The sequence below is a fragment of the Pleurodeles waltl genome, chromosome 4_1 (assembly GCF_031143425.1).
Source record: "Pleurodeles waltl isolate 20211129_DDA chromosome 4_1, aPleWal1.hap1.20221129, whole genome shotgun sequence".
NCBI classification, from domain to species: domain Eukaryota; kingdom Metazoa; phylum Chordata; class Amphibia; order Caudata; family Salamandridae; genus Pleurodeles; species Pleurodeles waltl.
Window position 1 is genome coordinate 699,787,910 of NC_090442.1, and position 11,460 is coordinate 699,799,369.

The following is an 11,460-nucleotide window of genomic DNA, read 5'->3' on the forward strand; positions in this document are numbered from 1 at the left end:
TTGCACTCCCCAGGATGGTACAGTGGGCAACCCACCCACTGTAGAGACATTGAGAGACTGTGGCTTTGCACTCCCCAGGATGGTACAGTGGGCAACCCACCCACTGCAGAGACTTGAGAGACTGTGGCTTTGCACTCCCCAGGATGGTACAGTGGGCATGGTGGCTCCTCGTGGATCTGGCGTCGTGGACTCATGTGGCTGTGGTGGCCCCCTCTTCCCTTCCCCCTGAGGTGCCTGTAGTTTTGACATCAGATGCCCCTGCAGTGTTCTCTCCAAAGGACTCAGGTCTCGTGTGTGGGCTTTGCCCTTGTTTCGCAGAACCTTGGCCCACGGACATGTTAGATTCGTAGGATGTGCAGGACTTGTTACTTCAGTGATACACTGATGTGTATATCTTTTTGTTTTTTGTAAATATTTTTCACGGTTGCTCAATTATTTCCAGGTGCTTTTTTTGTACATGAAAATTTATTCCAAATTTGGTTGTGCCATTGTATTTTTAAAGGGTCTTTGTGTGGTGTCACTGTGACTTCCTGCTCTGCATTGGTGTGTACATATTGGGGGGGTGGGGGGGTCGCATATGTGTATGCCCATAACCTTTCTTCCTCCCCCCTCCCGTGTGTCGTAGGTGCAGTACTCACCGTTGACGTCTGCGCCGGAGTTCGTACTCGTGGTAGATGAGCAGGTAGACGAGAGCAGGTATGATGTTCAATTCGGGTTCCATGCTGTCCGGATTCCGCGTGGAGTGTCTCGAGGTGAGCGTTTTCCATTGGAAATGTCTGTTTCCGCCGTGTTTTTATCGGCGGGGCTCCCGCCCCGGAAAAGGTGGCGGATTGGTGGGTCGTGATAGGGTGGGCGGTACATTGTCTGCCGCCTGGCTGTTGGCGGTGACCGCCGCGCTGTTTGTTTGTTCCGCCGTGGCGGTCGGAGTGTTAATGCGGCGGGCTGTGTTGGCGGTTCCCGCCAGGGTCAGAATTGCATTTTTTTGTCCGCCGGCCTGTTGGCGGGTTGGCCGCCGCTTTATCACCGACCGCCAGGGTCAGAATGACCCCCTATGTATTCATATAAATATATATTCATTCATCTACATCTGCATCTAAAAATCATCATAATATGTTCATCCTATAAGGACATCCCATCTAATAAACAACACACCGAAGGACAGGCAGTGTAAGAAAAAGTGCTCGTGATAAATGACAGAAAGAAGAATAATAAATATTCAAATAGATCCAAAACCTATACAGAAAAACATTAAAAACAGTTTGTTGGGTCTTTTTTGCTGCATTGACTCCATTCCAAATCCTCAAAGAGTCTAAATCACTTCTTTCAGTCCTCCAAAAAACCTATGCAGAAACCAATCCGAACTATGACACATACGTCGACATTTTGACCCCTCAATATCTTGGGCCAAATCACAGCTCCACAATGGGTCTTCTTCAGGACTAACTGATGGGAGTCCCTTAATATATCCTCTGACTCTGTCACTTTTTCTACTTGTCTACTTATCAGGAGATTGAATCTGTTTCTAAATTACAATTTCACACCATATACCGGGTCACTGATCAATTCCATGTACTCTTCATCCGTGTGTGAGCCCTCGTAAGACTGATCGTTGTCAAAGCTGTCAAAGCTGTTTTGCAGCTGGACAATTCTTATTAACCCCTTCCCCGCCAGGGACGTAATGGTTACGTCCATGGCAGCGCCCGTGTGGCGCCATGGACGTAACCATTACGTCCTGGGACTGGCAGTCGGGGGAAGTGCTAGCGCTTCCCCCGAGGGCCGCCCCCCAACACCCCCAGGCCAGGGCTGAAAGGGGAATCCATTCCCCTTTCACGCCCACCCCCCCCTGCCCCCCCCATGACGTCGCGCGTCTTCCCATGACATTGCTTCCAGCGCGTCTAAGGGAGAAGGTGAGTTTTTCACCTTCGTGCGGGGTGGGGGTGCTCTCAGAGAGGCATTGAGGGAAAGGAAAGGGTTTTCCTTTCCCTCGATGTCTCTTTGAGCATTCCTGCTGCCCGATCGCGATGCGATCGGGCAGCAGGAATGCCCACTAGACACCAGGGATTTCAGTATGTGTGTGTGTGTGTGTGCTTATTAGTGTAGGGGAGCGACCCCTTGGGCAAGGGTCGCTCCCCTTTGGGGGCACATGTATTTTATGTCGTTTCTGCCCCCCCTGGGGGAAGATTGGCCCTATTTTTAGGCCGATCTGCCCCCAAGGGGGGCAGAAAGCCACTAGACACCAGGGATTTTATTGTTGCTTTGTATTTTTTGTGTTGGGGGGCGGCCCCTTGGGCAAGGGTCGCTCCCCTTTGGGGGCACATGTATTTTACGTCGTTTCTGCCCCCCCTGGGGGCAGATTGGCCCTATTTTTAGGCCGATCTGCCCCCAAGGGGGGCAGAAAGCCACTAGACACCAGGGATTTTATTGTTGATTTGTATTTTTTGTGTTGGGGGGCGGCCCCTTGGGCAAGGGTCGCTCCCCTTTGGGGGCAAATGTATTTTACGTCGTTTCTGCCCCCCCTGGGGGCAGATTGGCCCTATTTTTAGGCCGATCTGCCCCCAAGGGGGGCAGAAAGCCACTAGACACCAGGGATTTTATTGTTGATTTGTATTTTTTGTGTTGGGGCAGAAAGCCACTAGACACCAGGGATTTTATTGTTGGTTTTTATTTTTTGTGTTGGGGGGCGGCCCCTTGGGCAAGGGTCGCCCCCAGGGGCCCACATGTATTTTTGGGCAGTTCTGCCCCCCTTGGGGGCAGATATGCCTATTTTTTAGGCCTTTCTGTCCCCAAGGGGGGCAGAATCCCCATAGCGCCAGGGATACTATGTGTGTGTGTGTGCTTTGTGTGGGGGTGTGGCCCCTTGGGCAAGGGTCGCCCCCCCCCCCCAAAGGGTGCAATGTAATCTGGGCGATTTCTGCCCCCTCCCCTTGGGGGTAGATTGGCCTATTTTTTTTTAGGCCCATCTTCCCCCAAGCAGAGAAGACTAGACACAGGGGAAAATAAAAAAATGGTTAGTGGCGGAGTGTTTGTCAACTGGCGAAGTATTTGCTTTTATGATAATAACAGTTTTTCTCCTTTTTGTTTTAGTTCAAAGCTTTTGCTGACTTTGCTGTGGCTTGTTGCAGTTTTGGCAGTAGTTGTCCTGCGGTTTGCGTAGTTGCATGTTTTAGGTAAGTAAATAAATTTACTCCAAGTGAGTATTGTTGCAATGCATGAATGACATGTTTGTAGGTGGTGTACTGAATGCAGGATTGTGTGTGAAATTGTCCTTAGAGTTATGCACAATGATTATTGTGTTGTCTTATGTCTAATTTGTTTTTTTTTTTCTCTTTTTAGTGGGATATCGTTGGTGATTGCTGTGGCTGTGCAGAGTAGTTGCTGGTGAGTCAAGCTTTTTCAGGCAAGTGAGCAGTATAGTTTTTGAGTTTATAATTCTTAGTGATAAACCTATACTTTGTTACCTATCTTACACAGTGCTGGTTGTTGGTGGTGTATTTGTCCAGTTAATTTTAGTAGGAAGGATCATGGCCAGCCGTAGGATGACCGCTCAGCAGGTTGTTAGTGTGCTTTTTGAGTCATCTTCTGACCATGAATATGAGACTGACTCTGCATCTGAGGCAGAGGAGGAAGTGCAGGATTCTGGAAGTGAATTTTCTGTCAGAGATGAATCATCTGATGATGAAGCCACTCTCAGTGCTGATGAAGGGCCTGTTTTAGAGGAGGACAGTGATGTGCCAATGGTGCAGGAGCCAGCGGCTGAAAGGCTTCCCATTGGAAGACCTGACGCATGGGTTGCACCAAACATGGAGCAGCCACAGTTGCCTGCGTTTACTGGTTTTCCAGGGTGTCGAGTTAATACGGAAAACTTTTTGCCCGTCAACTTTTTTGAGTTGTTTATGGACGATATATTTTTGGAAGAGATTGTTGAGCAGACTAATTTGTATGCAGAGCAGTTTTTGAGGGACAACGCTGCCAGACTTAGGCCACACTCTAGAGCTAGCCGGTGGATTCCCACAAATCTGGAAGAGTTGAAAAAGTTCTTGGGTTTAACTTTTTTGATGGGGCTGATAAGGAAGCCGTCGCTGTCTTCATATTGGTCTACTAGTCCCTTGATGGCAACTGCTATATTTCCTGCCATCATGAGTCGTAACCGGTATGAGCTTCTTCTTCGGATGTTGCATTTTGTAGATAATGCTTTAGCCTTGCCACGAGATCATCCTGATTCTGACCGTCTTTTTAAGATTAGACCTGTCCTTGATCATTTGGTAGATCGGTTTTCAGAGATCTATGTTCCAGGGAAAGAAATATCTGTAGATGAGTCTTTGGTCCTGTTCAAGGGTCGTTTGGTTTTTAGGCAGTACATTCCTAGCAAGAGGGCACGGTATGGAATTAAATTGTATATGCTGTCAGAAAGTAGTACAGGATATGTTTATAATTTCAGGGTCTACACTGGTAGGGATTCCAATATTGACCCCCCTGGTTGTCCTCCCACTTTTGGAGTTAGTGAGAAAATTGTGTGGGAACTTGGTAGACGACTGTTTAACAAAGGTCACCATTTATATGTAGATAACTTCTACACTGGAGTTCGGTTGTTCAAGGAGTTGTTCAGAGTGGACACTGTTGCTTGTGGCACAATCCGCTGTCTGTAAAAAACTTGAGAAGGGACAGTGCAGTGCCTTGCGGAATGATGAGCTGCTAGCTCTGAAATTTGTAGACAAGAGGGATGTATACATGCTAAGCACCATCCATGATGAGAGTACTTCACCTGTGGCTGTTTGGGGTCAGGTTGCCGAAGTGCGCAAACCTGTGTGCATCTTAGACTATAATAAGCACATGGGTGGTGTTGATAGAGTAGATCAGAGGTTAGAACCTTACACTGCTGCTCGTAAGTCTTATGTGTGGTATAAGAAATTAGCGCTTCACTTGTTCCACTTGGCAACTTTTAATGCTTTTGTTGTGTTTAAGGATAGTTCTCCAGAGTCAAGGATGACATTTGAGAAATTTCAGGAGTCTATCATAGCTAGCCTTGTTGTGCTGGAACAGGCAAGAGTTCCTAGAGAAGCAGTGGTGGAGGATGTGGCTAGATTGAAAGATCGTCACTTTGCTGAGCACATTCCTCCCACGGCCAAAAAAAACTTTCCTGCTAAGAGATGTAGAGTCTGTGCTCGAAGAGGTATCAGGAAGGAGACTAGGATGTACTGCCCTGATTGTCCTTCAAAGCCTGGGCTGTGTGTGGGTGGCTGTTTCAGGAGCTACCACACACAGAAGAATTATTGGGAAATTCCGTGAGCGTAAACTGGTGTTTTATATTTTTATATGTTCGGTTTCACGGTTGGCATTAGTCATGTATTCAGTTAGAGCTTTTGTGTTTGTAGTTTTGTACTAATTTATGATTAGTGGTTTCTTTGTTGTTTAAAAACAAAAAAAAGGGGATGGCATGTGTGGGGTGGCGCTTGGCTGGCGGTGTGTGTGGGGTGGCGCTTGGCTGGCGGTGTGTGTGGGGTGACGCTTGGCTGGCGGTGTGTGTGGGGTGGCGCTGGGCTGGCGGTGTGTGTGGGGTGGCGCTTGGCTGGTGGTGTGGGTGGGGTGGCGCTTGGCTGGTGGTGTGGCGCTTGGCTGGCAGTGCCGGCCAAACGCCAGTCCACACACTCATCAGCTGGTGTGATTGCTGTATCAGGCATGTGGGCGTATGAAAGTGATGGGCCCTTGACTGGCGCTGTCTGTGGATGCGAGTCTTGTAATGTGCTGGGCCCGTGGCTGGCGGCGTGAATGGTCTAGTGCATGTCATGTATGAAAGGTGTGTGAATGGACTGTAAAGCGGTTGGTGCCTTGTCGTGGCTTTACAGCTCACGAGCTGTGAGTCATTGGTTCAGTTTTTTGGCCTTTCAGTTATTACCAGTGCATTTCACTTTTGTGAAATCTCTTGTTAATAAAATTTGATCTACTGAACCATCACTCACCCTCGTGCCAAATCCAACCAGTATGTGTGGTACAAATGACAAAACCTGCTCCGCTGTAATCAGGCGTCGCAGCACACTTGAGACACGCTAGGTGCCTCAGGTGGGACCCCGATGATGAAGCATGCCACCAACTTGGTTGGTGGGTGAGGGGTCTTCTTCACATAACCTAAGTGTGTTTCTTTTCACAATTTTAGTGTTTGGCACATCACGGACGTATGTGCACACATCAAAGTGATATATTCCAAAAATACCTGTGTTTGGGGGGGAGGGCCCACCTATGTTTTTGGTCCTGGGTGCGGCCGTCATGTAGGGAAACCTACAAAACCCAGAAACTTTTTAAAACTAGGCACCCCAAGGAGTCTAGGGAGGTGTGGCTTGTGTGGCTCCCCCAACATTTTCTTACCCAGACTCCTCTGTAAACCTCACAATTTGCATAAAAAAGCATATTTTCCTGATTTTTCTTAGTAGGATCACCGCTCCAGCACAAAATTCCTACTCCCCAGTTTTCCCCTCAGTCTCCCAAGTAAAATGACACCTCACTTATGTGGGTCCCCAAAGCAGTCCGTCTAAAGATGTATAAAAGAATATGCCCTTATAAACTTGCTGTGCTATCCCTTCTATCCCTTCAGGTTTTGGGCCTTATTATGTTGCAGGCACCTGGGCCACCCACACAAGTGAGGTATCATTTTTATCGGGAGACTTGGGGGAACGCTGGGTGGAAGGAAATTTGTGGCTCCTATCAGATTCCAGAACTTTCTGCCACAGAAATGTGAGGAACATGTGTTTTTTTAGCCAAATTTTGAGGTTTGCAAAGGATTCTGGGTAACAGAACCTGGTCCGAGCCCCGCAAGTCACCCCTCCTTGGATTCCCCTAGGTCTCTAGTTTTCAGAAATGCACAGGTTTGGTAGGTTTCCCTAGGCGCCGGGTGAGCTACAGGCCAAAATCCACAGGTAGGCACTGTTTTCTCCCAAAATTTTGGATGTGTCCACGTTGCGCTTTGGGGTGTTTCCTGTCGCAGGCGCTAGGCCTACCCACGCAAGTGAGGTATCATTTTTATCGGGAGACTTGGGGGAACGCTGGGTGGAAGGAAATTTGTAGCTCCTCTCAGATTCCAGAACTTTCTGCCACAGAAATGTGAGGAACATGTGTTTTTTTAGCCAAATTTTGAGGTTTGCAAAGGATTCTGGGTAACAGAACCTGGTCCGAGCCCCGCAAGTCACCCCTCCTTGGATTCCCCTAGGTCTCTAGTTTTCAGAAATGCACAGGTTTGGTAGGTTTCCCTAGGTGGCGGCTGAGCTAGAGGCCAAAATCTACAGGTAGGCACTTCGCAAAAAACACCTCTGTTTTTTTCCAAAATGTAGGATGTGTCCACGTTGCGCTTTTGGGTGTTTCCTGTCGCCGGCGCTAGGCCTACCCACGCAAGTGAGGTATCATTTTTATCGGGAGACTTGGGGGAACGCTGGATGGAAGGAAATTTGTAGCTCCTCTCAGATTCCAGAACTTTCTGCCACAGAAATGTGAGGAACATGTGTTTTTTTAGCCAAATTTTGAGGTTTGCAAAGGATTCTGGGTAACAGAACCTGGTCCGAGCCCCGCAAGTCACCCCTCCTTGGATTCCCCTAGGTCTCTAGTTTTCAGAAATGCACAGGTTTGGTAGGTTTCCCTAGGTGCCGGCTGAGCTAGAGGCCAAAATCTACAGGTAGGCACTTCGCAAAAAACACCTCTGTTTTTTTCCAAAATGTAGGATGTGTCCACGTTGCGCTTTGGGGTGTTTCCTGTCGCCGGCGCTAGGCCTACCCACGCAAGTGAGGTATCATTTTTATCGGGAGACTTGGGGGAACGCTGGGTGGAAGGAATTTTGTAGCTCCTCTCAGATTCCAGAACTTTCTGCCACAGAAATGTGAGGAACATGTGTTTTTTTAGCCAAATTTTGAGGTTTGCAAAGGATTCTGGGTAACAGAACCTGGTCCGAGCCCCGCAAGTCACCCCTCCTTGGATTCCCCTAGGTCTCTAGTTTTCAGAAATGCACAGGTTTGGTAGGTTTCCCTAGGTGCCGGCTGAGCTAGAGGCCAAAATCTACAGGTAGGCACTTCGCAAAAAACACCTCTGTTTTTTCCCAAAATTTAGGATGTGTCCACGTTGCGCTTTGGGGTGTTTCCTGTCGCCGGCGCTAGGCCTACCCACGCAAGTGAGGTATCATTTTTATCGGGAGACTTTGGGGAACGCTGGGTGGAAGGAAATTTGTAGCTCCTCTCAGATTCCAGAACTTTCTGCCACAGAAATGTGAGGAACATGTGTTTTTTTAGCCAAATTTTGAGGTTTGCAAAGGATTCTGGGTAACAGAACCTGGTCCGAGCCCCGCAAGTCACCCCTCCTTGGATTCTCCTAGGTCTCTAGTTTTCAGAAATGCACAGGTTTAGTAGGTTTCCCTAGGTGCCGGCTGAGCTAGAGGCCAAAATCTACAGGTAGGCACTTCGCAAAAAACACCTCTGTTTTTTTCCAAAATTTAGGATGTGTCCACGTTGCGCTTTGGGGTGTTTCCTGTCGCCGGCGCTAGGCCTACCCACGCAAGTGAGGTATCATTTTTATCGGGAGACTTGGGGGAACGCTGGGTGGAAGGAAATTTGTAGCTCCTCTCAGATTCCAGAACTTTCTGCCACAGAAATGTGAGGAACATGTGTTTTTTTAGCCATATTTTGAGGTTTGCAAAGGATTCTGGGTAACAGAACCTGGTCCGAGCCCCGCAAGTCACCCCTCCTTGGATTCCCCCAGGTCTCTAGTTTTCAGAAATGAACAGGTTTGGTAGGTTTCCCTAGGTGCCGGCTGAGCTAGAGGCCAAAATCTACAGGTAGGCACTTCGCAAGAAACACCTCTGTTTTTTTCCAAAATGTAGGATGTGTCCACGTTGCGCTTTGGGGTGTTTCCTGTCGCCGGCGCTAGGCCTACCCATGCAAGTGAGGTATCATTTTTATCGGGAGACTTGGGGGAACGCTGGGTGGAAGGAAATTTGTAGCTCCTCTCAGATTCCAGAACTTTCTGCCACAGAAATGTGAGGAACATGTGTTTTTTTAGCCAAATTTTGAGGTTTGCAAAGGATTCTGGGTAACAGAACCTGGTCCGAGCCCCGCAAGTCACCCCTCCTTGGATTCCCCTAGGTCTCTAGTTTTCAGAAATGCACAGGTTTGGTAGGTTTCCCTAGGTGCCGGCGGAGCTAGAGGCCAAAATCTACAGGTAGGCACTTCGCAAAAAACACCTCTGTTTTTTTCCAAAATGTAGGATGTGTCCACGTTGCGCTTTGGGGTGTTTCCTGTCGCCGGCGCTAGGCCTACCCACGCAAGTGAGGTATAATTTTTATCGGGAGACTTGGGGGAACGCTGGGTGGAAGGAAATTTGTAGCTCCTCTCAGATTCCAGAACTTTCTGCCACAGAAATGTGAGGAACATGTGTTTTTTTAGCCAAATTTTGAGGTTTGCAAAGGATTCTGGGTAACAGAACCTGGTCCGAGCCCCGCAAGTCACCCCTCCTTGGATTCCCCTAGGTCTCTAGTTTTCAGAAATGCACAGGTTTGGTAGGTTTCCCTAGGTGCCGGCTGAGCTAGAGGCCAAAATCTACAGGTAGGCACTTCGCAAAAAACACCTCTGTTTTTTTCCAAAATTTAGGATGTGTCCACGTTGCGCTTTGGGGTGTTTCCTGTCGCCGGCGCTAGGCCTACCCACGCAAGTGAGGTATCATTTTTATCGGGAGACTTGGGGGAACGCTGGGTGGAAGGAAATTTGTAGCTCCTCTCAGATTCCAGAACTTTCTGCCACAGAAATGTGAGGAACATGTGTTTTTTTAGCCAAATTTTGAGGATGCAAAGGATTCTGGGTAACAGAACCTGGTCCAAGTCCCGCAAGTCATCCCTCCTTAGATTCCCCTAGGTCTCTAGTTTTCAGAAATGCACAGGTTTGGTAGGTTTCCCTAGGTGCCGGCTGAGCTAGAGGCCAAAATCTACAGGTAGGCACTTCGCAAAAAACACCTCCGTTTTTTTCCAAAATTTAGGATGTGTCCACGTTGCGCTTTGGGGTGTTTCCTGTCGCCGGCGCTAGGCCTACCCACACAAGTGAGGTATCATTTTTATCGGTAGACTTGGGGGAACATAGATTAGCAAAACAAGTGCTATTGCCACTTGTCTTTCTCTACATTTTTTCCTTCCAAATATAGGAAAGTGTGTAAAAAAGACATCTATTTGAGAAATTCCCTATAATTCACATGCTTGTATGGTCACCCCGGAATTCAGAGATGTGCAAATAACCACTGCTCCTCAGCACCTTATCTTGTGCCCTTTTTGGAAATGCAAAGGTTTTCTTGATAGCAATTTTTTACTCTTTATATTTCAGCAAATGAATTGCTGTATACCCGGTATAGAATGAAAACGCACTGCAGGGTGCAGCTCATTTATTGGCTCTGGGTTCCTTGGGTTCTTGATGAACCTACAAGCCCTATATATCCCCGCAACCAGAGGAGTCCACCAGACGTAACGGTATATTGCTTTCCATAATCTGACATTGCAGGGAAAAGTTACAGAGTAAAACGTAGAGAAAAATTGATGTTTTTTTTTACCTCAATTTCAATATTTTTCTCTTTCATCTGTTATTTTCTGTAGGAAACCCTTGTAGGATCTACACAAATGACCCCTTGCTGAATTCAGAATTTTCTCTACTTTTCAGAAATGGTTAGGTTTCTGGGATCCAGCATTGGTTTCATGCCCATTCCTGTCACTGACTGGAAGGAGGCTGAAAGCACAAAAAATTGCAAAAATGGGGTATGCCCCAGTAAAATGCCAAAATTGTGTTGAAAAATTGGGTTTTCTGATTCAAGTCTGCCTGTTCCTGAAAGCTAGGAAGCTGCTGAGTTTAGCACTACAAACCCTTTGTTGATGCCATTTTCAGGGGGAAATCCACAAGCCTTCTTCTGCAGCCACTTTTTCCATTTTTTTTTTAAAAACAAATTTTCACTGTATTTTGGCCAATTTCTTGGCCTCCTTCAAGGGAACCCACAAAGTCTGGGTACCTCTAGAATCCCTAGGATGTTGGAAAAAAAGGACGCAAATTTGGCTTGGTTAGCTTATGTGGACAAAAAGTTATGAGGGCCTAAGCGCGAACTGCCCCAAATAGGCAAAAAAAGGCCTGGCACAGGAGGGGGAAAAGGCCTGGCAGCGAAGGGGTTAAACACTAAGGGGGTCATTACAACATTGGCGGTAAAAGCCGCTTACCGCCGTGCAGAAGACCGCCAACACACCGCCGCGGCCGCGGAATTCCACCACGGTCATTATGACCCACAGCTCGGAATCCGCCAAAATCCAGACACCCACACAAGTCTGCCACACCAAAGGTCAGTGATAAACTGGCGAAAACAAAACCTCCACCGTCACGCCAACAGGAATACGCCCACACTATCTCTACCCACAAATCCACGCGGCGGTCTTTCAACCGCGGTATTCCATTGGCAGTACACACCGCC